This window comes from Triticum aestivum, chromosome 7A (assembly GCF_018294505.1).
Source record: "Triticum aestivum cultivar Chinese Spring chromosome 7A, IWGSC CS RefSeq v2.1, whole genome shotgun sequence".
In the NCBI taxonomy this organism is placed as follows: domain Eukaryota; kingdom Viridiplantae; phylum Streptophyta; class Magnoliopsida; order Poales; family Poaceae; genus Triticum; species Triticum aestivum.
This window is the reverse complement of record NC_057812.1, coordinates 108,953,378-108,969,725: the sequence shown is the minus strand read 5'-3', so window position 1 is coordinate 108,969,725 and position 16,348 is coordinate 108,953,378.

Genomic DNA, 16,348 nt, shown 5'->3' with positions numbered 1-16,348 from the left:
TTTTCAACACGATCCACATGCATGCAAAATTGACACTCTTCCAAAATAGTGGGATTAGCATTAACTAAATTCATGACCTCTCCAAACCCACTTTAATCAAAAATTTCATAAGATTGAACATTCTCCAAATATGTGGGATATAAAGTTGACACTCTTTCAAACCCACTTTCAATAATATTGCAAACATTATTATCAATCTCATATTCATCACGGGGCTTAAATAAAATTTCAAGATCATAAGAGAATCACCCCAATCATGATCATTGCAACAAGTAGTAGACATAGCAAAACTAGCGTCCCCAAGTTTAGGGTTTTGCATATTATAAGCACAATTGACATTAATAGAATTTATAGTAACATCATTGCAATCACGCTTTTCATCGAAAGAACTATCAAGTATGGGTGCAATAGCAACGATCTCATGTTTAACATAAGGAACTATAGCAAAACTCATCTTCACAAATATTAGCATCATGGCCACAAGAATAGCAAGCATCATGTTCATCAAGGGATATTTCAATCAAATCATTGGAATCATGATTATTTATAGATTCATGCATATCATTATTTTCTTTCGAAGCAATGGTCATTTTTTTTAATAAATTCTTTGACATAGACATTATGAGCATAGTTTTCATGGCAATATTTAAGTATGTCAAAAATTTCAGATTCATAGAGAGTAACATCATACTTTTCAATCAAAGAAGCAACTTCATAAGCACCCTTAAAAGCAACAAATTCTTCAATTTGTTCGATATCATAATAACTATAAACACCCTTTGCATAAGAAGATAAGATTTCATTATCATTAAACTCACATAGGTAGGGGAGGTGTTTTTTAGGGTTCTTAGAGCAACAAGTAAGATCACAAATTTCACAAAGATTCCAACCATAACTTAGCAATATGTTTATTTGATCCCATAAGAGTATCCCTTTTTCAGACAAACAGTGACGCACAAAATGAGCATGCTCATCTAAAGATTTCCCATCAACTAGGCTAGTTGGGGTTTCAGCACGAGCGCATAAGGATCGAAGATGATCCAAGTAGAACACTTTAAGTGGATCCATATCAATAGATTTTTAGCAAGCAAAGATGCAAGCAAATAGAAGGCACATGGAAACACAAACAAAGATACATACGGGAAGAAGGTGAATAAAAGGCAAAGGTGAAGTGGGGGAGAGGAAAACGAGAGGCAAATGGCAAATAATGTAATGCGAGGGATAAGAGTTTGTGATGGGTACTTGGTATGTCTTGACTTGTGCATAGAATCCCCGGCAATGGCGCCAGAAATCCTTCTTGCTACCTCTTGAGCACTGCGTTGGTTTTCCCTTGAAGAGGAAAGGGCGATGCAGCAAAGTAGCATAAGTATTTCCCTCAGTTTTGAGAACCATGGTATCAATCCAGTAGGAGGCCACACGCAAGTCCCTCGTACCTACACAAAAAAATAAGAACCTCACAAACAACACGATAAAGGGGTTGTCAATCCCTTCACAGTCACTTACGAGAGTGAGATCTGGTAGAGATAATAATGATAAGATAAATTTTTGGGTATTTTTATGATATAGAAGTAAAGATTGCAAAGTAAAAATAGATTGGAAACTTATATGATGGAAAATAGACCCGGGGGCCATAGGTTTCACTAGTGGCTTCTCTCAAGATAGCATAAGTATTACGGTGGGTGAACGAATTACTGTCGAGCAATCGATAGAAAAGCGAATAATTATGAGAATATCTAGGCATGATCATGTATATAGGCATCACGTCCGTGACAAGTAGACCGACTCCTGCGTGCATATACTACTATTATTCCACACATCGACCGCTATCCAGCATGCATCTAGGGTATTAAGTTCATAAGAACAGAGTAACGCCTTAGGTAAGATGACATGATGTAGAGGGATAAACTCAAGCAATATGATATAAACCCCATCTTTTTATCCTCGATGGTAACAATACAATACGTGTTGTTTCCCTTTCTGTCACTGGGATTGATCACCGCAAGATTGAACCCAAAGCTAAGCACTTCTCCTACAGCAAGAAAGATCAATCTAGTAGGCCAAACCAAACTGATAATTCGAAGAGACATGCAAAGATACCCAATCATGCATAAAAGATTTCAGAGAAGAATCAAATATTGTTCATAGATAGACTTGATCTTAAACCCACAATTCATCGGATCTCAACAAACACGCCGCAAAAATAGTTACATCGAATAGATCTCCAAGAAGATCGAGGAGAACTTTGTATTGAGATTCAAAGAGAGAGAAGAAGGCATCTAGCCACTAACTATGGACCCGAAGGTCTGAAGTAAACTACTCACACATAATCAGATGGGCCATGGAGTTGATGTAGAGGCCCTCCCTGATCAATGCCCCCTCCGACGGAACTCCGGAAAAGGCCCCAAGATGGGATCTCTTGGGTACAGAAGGTTGCGGCGGTAGAAATAGGGTTTCGTGGTGCTCCTGGATGTTTTGGGGGTATGTGAACATATATAGGAGGAGGAAGTAGGTCGGTTGAGCCACGAGGGCCCCCGAGGGGGAGGGCGTGCCCTGGGGGGGTAGGCGCGCCCCCCCCTGCCTCGTGGACACCTCGTCCGTTTCTTGACGTCCACTCCAAGTCCTCTGGATCACGTTTGTTCCAAAAATCACGCTCCCGAAGGTTTCATTCCGTTTGGACTCCGTTTGATATTCCTTTTCGGTGAAACACTGAAATAGGCAAAAAACATCAATTTGCACTGGGCCTTGGGTTAATAGGTTAGTCCCAAAAATAATATAAAAGTGCAAAATAAAGCCCATTAACATCCAAAACAGGTAATATAATAACATGAAACAATAAAAAATTATAGATACGTTGGGAAGAGGACGGGTAGTCTGCTAGTTCAATGTAATTATAAGTCTCCGACAAACGGGATACAATCAAAGGAAGAGGACGGGTAGTCTGCTAGTTTGGTGTTCGGTATAAATTTTGTTGTTGGTCGCTTTGTGCCTTGGTTTATTTTTGTTTGTTAAATGGAGTTCCTTGTTGCATTGGCGGTGCTTATAGTGAAATTAAGTGATGTCAAAGCTATATACGTGCGCATATATGTCCCACAAACTTTAGTAAAACGCAAGTGTATTAGGGTTGCTAATTCAACTTTTGTGATGTCGCTTGACATCATATACATCACGTAGCGCTGTCACTGCCTTGTTTTCTTCCTGTTGTATTGGCTGCTATTTTTCTTTATCATTAAGGTTAGATATAAGAAGCCCTTTGATATCATTTTTCTAAAGATGTGAAGTTGTTCTCACTTTTTATAAAAGAAACATGCATCTTGTCATGTCAAACCTTTCATTTCTACATAAAATAGAAACATTTCTGGCAAATTTGCGGCAGTCTGCAGGCCCATAACCATATTGGGCGATGAAGATAGGGTTTCATTCAATTTGCAATCAAATAACAACATGAGGAGCATCCGTCTAACCTTAGTGGGTTGGCCTATCAAAGCAGTTCTAGTAAGGTTCTATGGACCGGTTCATAAAGGGTTTAGAACCTTTCGGTTTTTTTTTTCTTTTGTTTCTATGTGATTTCCTGTCCGTTTTCGTCTAGGGGGTTCTCGTCTAGGGTGTTTTCCTTTTTACAAAGAGCAACGCTACGCATCCGCTGGCGGATTATTTTCAAAGATCCGCCACCTTCATAGCCGTTTGATCTGACGCATCCATCGGCCCGGCTCTTTCCTCACAATTGCAACAAAGACGGTGCTGCGGAACTGTTTGCACATATCTTTTGTTGCAGAAACTTTTGCAACAGAGATTTTGTTGTAGATTTTATTTTCGCCTTAACTTTTCTGAAACATGAATGTCGTTGCGGATGGACTTCTGCAACACAGATGATGTTGCAGAATTTTTTCCTCATCTTAATCTTTTTGTAACATGGACATTGTTGCAGGATGACTTCTGCAACCTAGATGATGTTGCAGAAAAATGGCAGAGGCACGCGTGCAGTGATGTAGGTCTTGGGCGGCTTATAGAGGCTGCATGTCGTCCGATTAAACTTGCATCTGACGGATGCGTGTGTGGCCCAACTATAGTCGTGATCAGTCGGATGATTGTAATCGTTGTTCCTCTTGCAACAAGGCCTTTGTTGCAAAACGTTCTATTCTCTAATTTTCTGCAACAAAACCCTTGTTGCAAAACATTTTCTTCTCTAATCTCCTACGGCAAGACCCATGCTGCATAACCTTTCCTATTTTTCTACAATAAGACCTTTGTTGCAAAAATTGCAACAACATCTCTGCCTCAGCTAACTTTCTGCAACAAGGCACATGTTGCAAAAATTGCAAACACATCTCCAACCTCGTCGCGCACTCGTGAAGTCATCATTCACTGCCACCGTTCTGCAACAACGATGTTGTTGCAAGAAAAGATGAGGGAGAGAGACGTGTGTGGTCAAGCAGGACACGTGTCAAGCAAGGGGGGCGACAGATGCCTCGTGCTACATCAGCCAGCTGATTAGAATCATTTCCCTTTTACAAATACATGTCTAATTTTCAATACACGTTGTACATTTTTCATATACACGCATAACAGTTTTTTGATACACGTTGACATGATGAACATTTTTACAAATACATGTATGAACATTTTTTTTGAATAAATGTTAAACATATTCAGATACACATTGAGTGTTTTTAAAGGTAAGTAATATTTTTTATATATTATATGAACATTTATTACATTATATTATCATTCTTTTGAAGTCACCAACATTTCTTAAAACTGTGTGAACATTCATTTGAAATATCCCATACATTGTTTTTTGAATGGTATGAAACATTTTAATTTTTAAAATGTTATTTACGTTGTACTCCCTCCGTTCCTAAATATTGGTCTTTTTAGAGATTTCAACAAGTGACAACATACGGAGCAAAATGAGTGAATCTATACTCTAAAATATGTCTATATACATCTGCATATGGTAGTCCATTTCAAATCTTTAGAAAGACTAATATTTAGGAACGGAGGGAATATAAGATATTGTAACAATGTCAAACATTTTCTTAAACACATGAACACTTTTCTAATGGTATGAAACATTTTTTTATAAATGACACGAACATTTCATTGAGTGTATTAACCAAAAAAAATGAAATGTCATCAACATTTACTTGGATCATGCGGACATTTTTTACATGTCACAAAAAAAATATGCTATCAGCTTTTCAAAAGTTGTATGAGCATTATTTTTATACTTCATGAATATTTTTTATATGTGCGACAAATGCTTTAATAGGTTTAAGTAAATTAATTTCTAATATATATATATAAAATATTGTGAAAATATAAACAAAAACAAAAAACAAAATAAAATCAACCAATTTACGAAACAATAAATCCTACTAGGCCGATCCACTAGAGATTGCATTGAGGCGACCACATGATCTCTCTAGCAGGAGACCTCGTGTTGCACGAGATCACTAATTAAAGAGAACCCTTTGCAATGATCACTCTCACTTTCATAGGCGCCGACAATTAGTGCAGTGCATATGCTCCATTGTTGCATCTTGGGAGTTTTTTATGTAAGATTTATTTTATTCAAAATGTTTTATCTCTTGAATCGTGCGTCCAAATCATGAACCATTTTTACCGCTGGGTTTCTCGCGTTGAGATCTTCAAAACTAGATCCGATGTTAATAGGTTTAGACGAACTTTTTTTCATGAAAAAACCAGAATACCAAAGAAAAAACAAGTCGGAAGCACTTTTTTCCCCTTTCGGAGTGCCTCTGGCGAAAGCAAATCTATGCCACCACGAGAAGCAAAGAAAATGTTTTTTTTTATTTCAAAGAGACACAGTTGTGCATCGTGGGAAGAAAAAAACATGTTTTTTTTTTCTTTCCGAAAGGCACAGTTATGCCTCTCGCGAAACGAAATATGTGCCTGCACGAGAAGCAAATACGTGCTTCACGTGGAATTTCATGATACGCAAAGGTATTCTGTAAATCTGCACAGCTACCATCTCTGTAAAACGAGTCTGTTTCACAGAACTAGGATCTCCACTACTTTAGTTCTAAAAAAACGGATCTCGGCTACTTTGTCTCTGATCACCAGAGATAATGCTGCACTGGAAGGAGCAAAAATAGCTGCAGTTGAAAGATTACTGCTTGCAGCAAATCTGAACCATCCATGTCTGCTCCTGATGAGTGTTGGATCTTCATGAAGCACTACTTCTTCCTTAACAATAGGAGGACAACAAAATGATGGGTTCCAGTTTGGTGAATCGACAGCCTTTGCACTTCCTCTGCTAAAAGCAAGCAGGTGGGTATATATGCTTTCAACTGCAGGGGCTTAAGAGAAATTCAATTATAAAAGGCACTACTGGCATCTTTTGCCAAGTACTGAACTCACCAAAGGAACCCTTTACCGAGTGCAGCTCTCGGAGGCTGCGGCGCCTCGATTCCCCTGTCAACATCCAACATGTGGTTTGCCGAGCTTGCAAGTACATGAACTCGGGAAATGCTTGTCGAGAGCCGTAAAACTGGGCAAAACGGGCCATGTGCCGGAACCTAGAAACACCTTTACAACTATACCGAGTTCTTTGTCACAACCCTCGGCACACCTTCTCCGCACGCAGAAAAAGAATTTCAACAAATCTTTGCCGAGTCATGTGTATGTGGCACTCAACAAAAGTGTCCTCAACGTTATAGAGCCCTCAACCCCGAACGGTCGTGTCATGTGGCACCTAGTTGCCGAGTTGCCTGGTTCAAGCCCCTGCTCTTGGCAAAGATACTACAGGCCGAGTGTTTTCAATGTCTGCGGCTCTCGGCAAACTAACGTCTCTACCGAGTTCTTAAGACTCGGCAAACTATGTGTTTTCTGTGATCCCGTGAAACGAAACTCGGCAAAGAGCCTAGAACTCACAACGAGAAATTTTCCAGTAGTGTTGGAAGAAACGAAACAAATCTAAGAACTGTCGCAAATTGTATTTCGAAATTAAGCATGAAGCACTCGGTGGCGCCATATCAGTGACGCTCTATGGCTTGCTTATATACTTGGACTTTCACCGCCACTACATAAATTAGGGGCGTGTGCATGCAGATGAACTTAATTTTCTAAGTGCAGGAGGTGAAACTTTATGTTAGTAAAGCGATGCTTGCGGTGTCGGCACACTATGAGACACAGTTGGCACAGTACGTGAGACAATTGAAGTCGGAGATCGACAGGTTTGAGACACTACAAAGGTTGTTTAATCAGGCAGCAGAGTCATATAACTCCCATGCCGCAAAACTCCTGGACATGGCCGATCAGATGCAGGCTCGGATCAAGGCCTTGGAAGCTGAGCTGTTGGTGGAGAAACAGCTGAATTTCCAAGCCGTCGCCGCCTCCTCTGAAGCCAACATATATAGTTGTAGAAGGAAAAGGCAGGGGGTCAGAAGAACCGGGGGTGGCGAATCACCAATCCCAATTAGGGCTTATACTCTAGTTAATGGGCCCACTAATCGTGGTGCCGAGGCCCATGGCCTGCTGCTACCTAGCTCCTTTTTCCAGATAAAATTACAACTACAGTACTCTAAGTTAAAAAAAAGGCTTCCTCAGAAACTCCATGCAAGTGCTAAAATGACAACTGTACAAAATTATAAAGAATATTTGTATCCGGTTTTGACTTTCTTATTCTTTTTCTATATGTAGATTGAATTTGTATCTGAAATTTTGTGAGTTTGTAGACTTATATCTGTAAATGCGCTCAAGTTTTTTAACAAAAAAATAAAACCTTTTTAGGGGTGCTATCGTGCATTGGTAGCATGGTTGTACGGTGTGCTTCTATAAAACCTTTCTCGTTGAGTTTGTAGATTGTAACCACCATTTGGACTAGAGGGTGACGTGGGCTTTGCCGCCCCGTTCTTCAAATTATGAAATTAATTTCATCTTTCTCGCAAGGCTTCACATTTCATACAAATCACAGAATTAGTTGTGCAACATGGAACCCCACAGACGTTGTTGGGTTGGTCGTGTAGGCTAAGTATTTCCGGTTTTAGGAAGGTTTAGCTTTTTATTTAGTTTTTCTCTATTGGTTTTTATGCTTTAGTTTCCTGTTTTTTTATTTAAAAATCATTATTTTTTCAAATTTATGAATATTTTAAAATCCAAGAACATATTTTAAGTTCTTAAACATTTTTTCAAATTCATAAATATGTTATTTAAAATTGTGAACATTTTTTTAATCCGTGAAGGTTATTTCATATTCATGAATATTTTTATAATTCAAAAACAATTAATACATGAAGATTATTAAAAAATCATGCCATTTTTAAAAACAATGAACAATTTTAAAGCTCATGAACATTTCTAAAAATGCATGACTATTTAAATTTATGAACAATTTTTAAATTTGTGAATGTGTTTTTTACAATTTGTGAGCATTTTAGGAAATTCAAAAAAATGAATGTTTTTCAATTTCTTGAAAAGTGTTTTGATAGAATTTTCGTTCTGAAACTGCCATGCAAGACCCGCGACCTAGCTAGACCCTAATAGACGGGGCCCACTTTGAAAAAAATTGGTGCTCTCATAGGCCTCTATTCCTATGGAGCTTAGTATGGGTGCGCCCTGATGGCTTGTGGGGCCCCTGGCCAGCCTCCGATGCCCATCTTTTGATATATAAGCCCATTTTCTTTAGAAAAAAAAATAAGAAGAGAACTTTTGGGACGGAGCGACGTCGTCTCGAGGTGGAACTTGGGCAGGAGAACTTTTGCTCTCCGGCGGAGCGATTTCGCCGGGGACACTTTCCTCCGGGGGGAGGGGGAAATCGAAGCCATCATCATTACCAACAACCCTCTCATCATGGGAGGACCAATCTTTATCAACATCTTCACCAGCACTATCTCATCTCAAACCCTAGTTCATCTTTTGTATTCAATCTTATTATCAAAACCTCATATTGATATTTGTGGGTTGCCAGTAGTGTTGATTACATCTTGTAGTTGATGCTAATTGGTTTATTTGTTGGAAGATTATATGTTCGGATCCTTAATGATATTCAATACCCCTCTGATCTTGGACATGAACATGATGTGTGAGTAGTTACTTTTGTTCTTAAGAACATGGGAGAAGTCTTGTCATAAGTAATCATATGAATTTGGTATTCGTTTGATATTTTGATGATATGTATGTTATTTGATTTCCTTAGTGGTGTTATGTGAACGTCGACTACATGACACGTCATCACCTTTGGGCCTAAGAGAATGCATTGTGGAGTAGTAATTAGATTATGGGTTGTTACACTGACAGAAGCTTGAACCCTAGTTTATGCATTATCACATAAGGGACTGATTTTGATCCATATGTTTAATGCTATGGTTAGATTTATCTTAATTCTTTGTTCGTTGTTGCGGATGCTTATGAGAGAAGTTAATCATAAGTGAGAGGCCTGTTTAAGTAAGAACGGCACCCAGGTACCAATCCACTCACATATCAAATTATCAAAGTAGTGAACGCGAATAAAACAAACATGATGAAAGTGACTAGATGAAACTCCCGTGTGTCCTCAAGAACCCCTAGCTTATTATAAGTGATTTTTCCGGCTTGTCCTTTGCAACAAAAAGGATTGAGCTACCTTGTTGCACTTAGTTACTATTGCTACTTGTCACTTGTTGTAAATTATCTTTCTATCAGACTACTCATTACCGATAATTTCAGTGCTTGCAGAAAATACCTTGCTAAAAACCGCTTGTCATTTCCTTCTGCTCCTCAGCTACTGTTAAGGTCGCCAATGATGGCGCTATTAAGTGTCGTTCCCTTTTTAAAGGCATCGCTGTTGAGAAATTCCAGGCCACTATCTGCAACCGCTGGGGGAAACCCTAGATCAGTAGATCGGGTGATGACGACATTCTTGTGTCGTTTCCTCCTTGGGGGCGTCATTCTTGGAGGTGTACACAGACTCGAGGGACCAGTGGACGACATCTTTGGTGGAGCGGTGCTTCATCCTACACATTGATGGTGGCATATCTCGGCGGCATGGCACAAGTGGAGACTCGGGGTCCGATATGTGGCGACAGACTCACGTAGGAGGGCGACACTGTTCGGCGTCGTGGTGGCGTCGATGACAGAGAGGCTTGGCAAGGTCAATGTATCAGTTATGCTCTGAGGATGGATCGCTGAAAGATGGAGGTGAAGGCCCTTGCAGCGTGCGCATGTGGTGCTCACTGGGAGTGCGTCGGATCGGTGTGTGACCCAGTCCAGGTAGTGCTTTGGATGGGGCATCCGGCTTTAGATGTTAGATTTTGGTGCGATGTTTGTTTGGTATTAGGCTCGACATTCGGCACCCCTTCATGAAGGGAACAGGAGTAGCAACAAGCGTTGCCAAGATGGTGGCTTCAGATTTATTGATGTATTACCTTTGTAAGATCTTTATGAATAATTAATAAAATGGATGCATGCATCGTCCAGATGTAGAAGCCAAAGGTATATCCTCCTTTAAAAAAACTTATGATAGATTTTACTGAGTAAACTCAGTAAAGGAACCGTTTAGTGAGTACACTCTTTCCGGCTGCGGCGCCTGGATGCCCCTGCCAACATCCAACATGTGGTTTGCCGAGCTTGCAAGTACATGAACTCGGCATATGTTTGTCAAGAGCCGTAAAACTCGGCAAAATAGGCCATGTGCCAGAACTTGGAAGCACCTTTACAACTACTAGTAGAATGCCTGTGCGTTGTCACGAATCTTTAATTTGTTTTATTACATCCATAAATACAAATGCATATCCCTCTCGCTTTCCCCACTCTATATACCACCCTCCATATCTCTCCCTCACATTCTCTCTCCCACCCATGATTTCTCTCTCTCTCTCACACACACACACACCCTCTTCCTCTTCCACGACTCAATTTAATTTAGGCTCAACTTAATTAACTTTTACACATAATCTAGTTATATTGCCCGTGCGTCGCAACGGGAGCACACATATTTTGACGGTTCAACACCAATCGTGTCTAATATATATTTTTTACAAGCTCCATGCACATATGTGTCGTTGTATACATACTTTAACATTACATCACTCTGACAATGACACATCAAACAAATAATTAATGTCGCCTCCAAGTTCGAAGTTCATTTGTCTCTCATATGTTCAGACATCAAATGGGTGCCTAGCAGGCTCCCCAAAATCCAAGCATCTAGATGGTCCGGGCTCCCCTAAATTCAGCCCACATGTGGGTGAGAAATGTGGAAGTCCGAACCTGATGACACCCGGCTCACCTTCATCATGGCACCCTCTATTCTTCACACTGTACTTCCACCATGGACCGCCAAGGTGGAGTCCCCGGCCACCGTTATTAGGCGAGGAGGCGTGCGCCGCCCGTGACACCCTCCGAGCCAAGAAGGCATATCCGATGTCTTCCGAGTCATTGTCATGTTGTAACATATAGTTGAATGTCATGCATTACCACAAAATAAAAATATGATGTCCATGCAACTGATACGCCATGATGTCCATTATTAACTCTTGAATCAACCTACCTATACATTTACCTTTCTATCCAAAGAAAAAAAATTGTACGACTTGATGAAAAATATATAAAAACCTCTAGATCATGCAATTTACAGCAAAGCCATCTCTGATGAAATGCAATTTGCCACATTTTCTAAAATAGAAAAAATATTCTGCTCAGAACTATAACTGAACAGACAAACTCTAACCTTCTCCCCGCTCACTCTCAACCCTTACTCTTATCACAACAATCGACTAACTCGTGTTCTAAGTGAGCCAGTGGTTCTAGGTCCAGGTCTAGTGTTGCTCAAAGATCACTTTCCTTCTCATCCTGAGCAACAACTTCAGCTTTGTTAGCTTTGTTTTCACATGCTCTCTTTATAGCGTAGGTCCGGGCACTTTGGTTCTCTACAAACATACAATTTGAATTAGACATCACCGATGCATGTAAAACATTATTGGGAGAAGGCTATTCCGTGCTTGCAACAAATAAAGGTTAGTAGTTGTGTTGCTAGAACAACTCTCGCTGCTAGCATGAATAGTAGAAGAATGGAATGGTTATATGGCTCTATGTAAATCCACCTATGAAAACAGGACAACAAAGCAAACCATGGAGAGCTAAGAATGACATGTACATCAAATAACATTTATAAATTAGCTGTGGAACATAGTACGTTTTGTCGGTTTGTTCTGTCAAACTACTCAATATGACATTTCAGACAATGCATTTAAGAAATTTTAAACATGAGTAACAAAGACAACTACCAAAGAACAATTAATGCGTGCAAAAAGGAAGACAATATCACAAGTGTTTAGAAATCACTACCCCACAAATTTCACAAGGCCATTAAGAGGAAAGTTGAAAAAAAAGGAAAAAGATCAGTTTGATTTACTACATTTACCAATAACTACAGATATTCTATAACATTTCAGGCTACAACTATGAATTTAGGCACTTAGTTTCTTCTAATACTGGAAAGCAAACTATAACATTCTCAATTATGCTTTCCATCTATATTTCATAGCATTTACAAGCACTTAATGATATGGAATTCCCATCAACTCCAAATTGCAATAAGCTAATATTAGTTTTTAATCTTGGTCTACCATATTTTTGTATTCTCTCAAGTTAAAAAAAATGGGTTGATGCTCACAAGTTTTTGAATTAAAAAAAAGCATGTAAGAGATCAGTTAGCCCCCTCCTCTGGTGAATGCAGAATAGGTCTTCCTTCTGATCTCTAGTCAAAAGAACAAAAATAAATATCTAGAGGAGGATTTCAGAAAGTGGACTAACTCAAAAAAATAAGCAAACCATTCAATTATTAACATAGATTTGTGTAACCAGCTTATTGACAAGGCCAATTACCATGCAGACTGAATATCAGGACATACATGTACTGATTCTTCATTCTTGTATACACAAATATGCAAATAGTAATTAGTACTGCTCATGCACGACCAAACTAAAAAAGCATACAAGATTGTCTTCATACTTGAAGACCACTTAGGTGAGCTCATTTCAATTCTGATAGGGAGAGTAGATAAGTTCCAAAATAATGGGAAGACAATATTACCCCTATCGTAAAATATCGGAATTATCTAAAATTATGTGTGAGATTCATAGGAAAGCATCATTCATGAAGTGCGATATTTCTCTTGCTTTTATTCTTCTCAAGGGATAGCTCAACATAAGTGGAAAAGAAGCGACTAATGCCATTGAGTATTTTAATCAAACACAATGCGCCCAACTATATACGCCATCAAGTCTAATAAAACTAAACATGGTAAAACATATTTATATTGGTATCATCCCTAGTAGAAGCTCTATATAATTTAATGAGAAATGAAATTAGCATGAAAAATGATCATATCCAAATCAATTCTCTTTAATGAGAAATGAAAACGACCCTGTGCATGTCCCAAAAGAACAATTGCCTATGGCGACTTGCAAAATAACATGCGCCACAGAATAATTTACTTAATAATTAAGCATACAAGTCGTCATGGCATCAAACAGAAGACAAGGAAGATTAGTAGCTGATCTGCTCAGTACAATTACACTAACAAACATGTAGCAACATCGAGGTATTTTAGCATTATTCCATTGGTACCTGTACAATACAGTGGTAAATGTGTGGAGAGGTGTCATTTTGGTTGGCACCTTGAAGAAGGCATTGCTCTTGACCTGGGGCTGTAGGCGTGGAACTCATGGACTAAAAGAAACAAGAAGCCCATTTTGAAAACACAATTATTAAAAGGCCAATTGATTGATTCATAGACGCAAATGCCAGCCCTACCTTGTCAAACTGTAGGAGGATGCTGAAGGCGAACTCAGGTTGAGCACACCATCTCCTCCAGTGTCTCCGTGAGGGACCTGCCAAATCGAAATTCTTGCTGTATCTCTAACCACCAGAATTCAACAGAAGTTGTGATTCAGATTCATCAGCATCAAACTGAATGGTCGATTATTTGACAGAAGCTATGTACAATTATTATTGTACAGTAAACAATCCCTGGTCCAATACGATCATGCCAGTCATAAAATGACTATTGACCAAATAACAATCGCGCAGTGCCTCTAAACGGAGGTGCTAAGCAGATGTCGAACATGAGAAGATATCAAGAAACATGTGAGCCTCTAGACGGAAATGCCAAGTAGCATCCTTGGACATCATGTATGCATTTTCTATGGAAGCTACTTCCTATGTATCAAAATATAAGATGTTTTTGTAGTTCAATTTGAACTGCAAAAACATCTTATATTTGGTAAGGAGGGAGTACTAAACTCAGTTGGCCATTTATGACAAAAGATCAGATAAGGATTGTTACCAGATCAACATTCCCTTCATTTGGGCGAGCAACTATGTGCCGTACCATCTTGGCCAGAACACTGCTATGCGACTGGGGCAGCTCATGTTACCAACTATAATTGCTGCCTTGACACACTTTTCTCCGAAGGTTGCACCTACCCATTGTCACTGAATGCAAAAACAAAGAGTAGCTCGCTAAAGTGCTCAAATAAATCATTTCACAATAAATGAGAATTAAACATAGAAATGGTTGATGACAAATAAAATACTGTAGGCGACTGGTGGAGGATGAAAAGGCCGTCCTTCCATGTCATATGTTGTAATGCCAAAAAAGGTCTGATTCCAAATTTCATTCTTGGTCACCAAAGATTATCGTGTTGATGAGTACAAAAAATAGATCTCGGATCTCAGGGTCAGCTGTATCAGTTGCTTAACAAGTTAGTGAAACATTATAGTTGAATAGAAATGGCTACTTAGTACGTATTGTGCAAGTATATTCAGGCAAACTAACATATATATGTTCAATAATGATGATTAAAAGATACTACCTGCCAATTGGATAAAGATCCAAGGCACCAGAAAAAGTTGACCAACCTATGAGCGGAAAACCAGACAAATATTTTTACCTTTATTAAGCATACGATCGATCCACCATTACATGGATGTATCAGGAAAACTTCCTTTTTACATCCATAAGTAGTACACTCCGCACATTCTTATATATGTCAGAAGGTAGAGCACTGAGTCTATCGATATGGAGAGCAGCGATTTGGCTCCCGGGCTCAGATGAGCCCGGGCCTGAACAGTACGGCAATTTTAAATAGAAAGAAGTTTCAAAAATTCCAAAACAATTTTGTGGTGTAAGATGCTCCTGTATGTGAACACTGTGCAAAATTTTGTGAAGTTTGGATATTCGAGGAGCTCGTGGCAAAAAAAAAAATCAGGCATGAACAATGCGATTTTCAAAAGTTTCTCGGACATCCGAAATTTGTCTTTTTTGAAAATCACACTGTTCACGCCTCGAATGTCTGAGAAACTTTTGAAAATCACATTGTTCACGCCTGATTTTGTCTTTTTTTTCCATGACCTCCTCAAATATCCAAACTTCACAAAAAAAATCATGGAGTTCGCGCACATGAGCATCTTGCACCACAAAAATATTTAGAATTTTGTGAACTTTGTTTCTATTTTAAATTGTGGTACTGTTCACCGGGTTCATCTGAGCCCGGGTTCCGGGTTGAATTATTGATATGCCCTTACTCACTTTACAAACTCATCATTCTATCATTCCTTTGCATATAGCAACACTACTCACTGGACCACTCAATAATCACACAACTATACTGTCCATGTAAAATTTGACACACCAATTAGCAAGATGGGTGCCTCTCAACAACATATATTGGCGCAAAGAGGACAAGACCTCAAATTCAGTCGCAATCGTCCGCTTCACGCCCACTACGGCTTGGGGGGAATGTTAGAAGTATAATGTGCTTGAGTTAGAGATAGAATTAGTAATTGTCTTGTCTTGTACTCCAAGTCTCTATCCCACCATGTACTCTATATAATCCCTCACGAGGGTCAGATCAAAACAACACAGTATTATCATCCTACAATTTCCACAATCCAATCAACACTATGATCCAACATCATGCTCTTACTTGCATACAAGAAGCCCCCACGACAACAAAAGTTGGACATCGAGCTCGATAGAGATAAAAATAAAGATAGAACAAATGAGCAAATGAAAGTTTGACAAATCATACAACTAAACGTCAGACGAATTGAAAATTCTCCACAAAATAAGAGGGGATTGGACTCTTACCTGTGCTGTCCATTCCTCCCAGCTTATTCACCCATGTTCGTCAGTCTTCCATACCAGAGCTACTGCGCTAAGAAATGAAACGAACATTATATGCACCATGGCTTTCATATAGCTAATCTTATGAATTCGAAACATATGACCATCAGGAATGGAGAATACATTGATCAACGCATTATTTTTCCCGCAAAAAAAGAACAGGTTAATGCATTTTTTTGCATATGGAAGCAGAGCGATACAACAAGATAGTTGCAGCA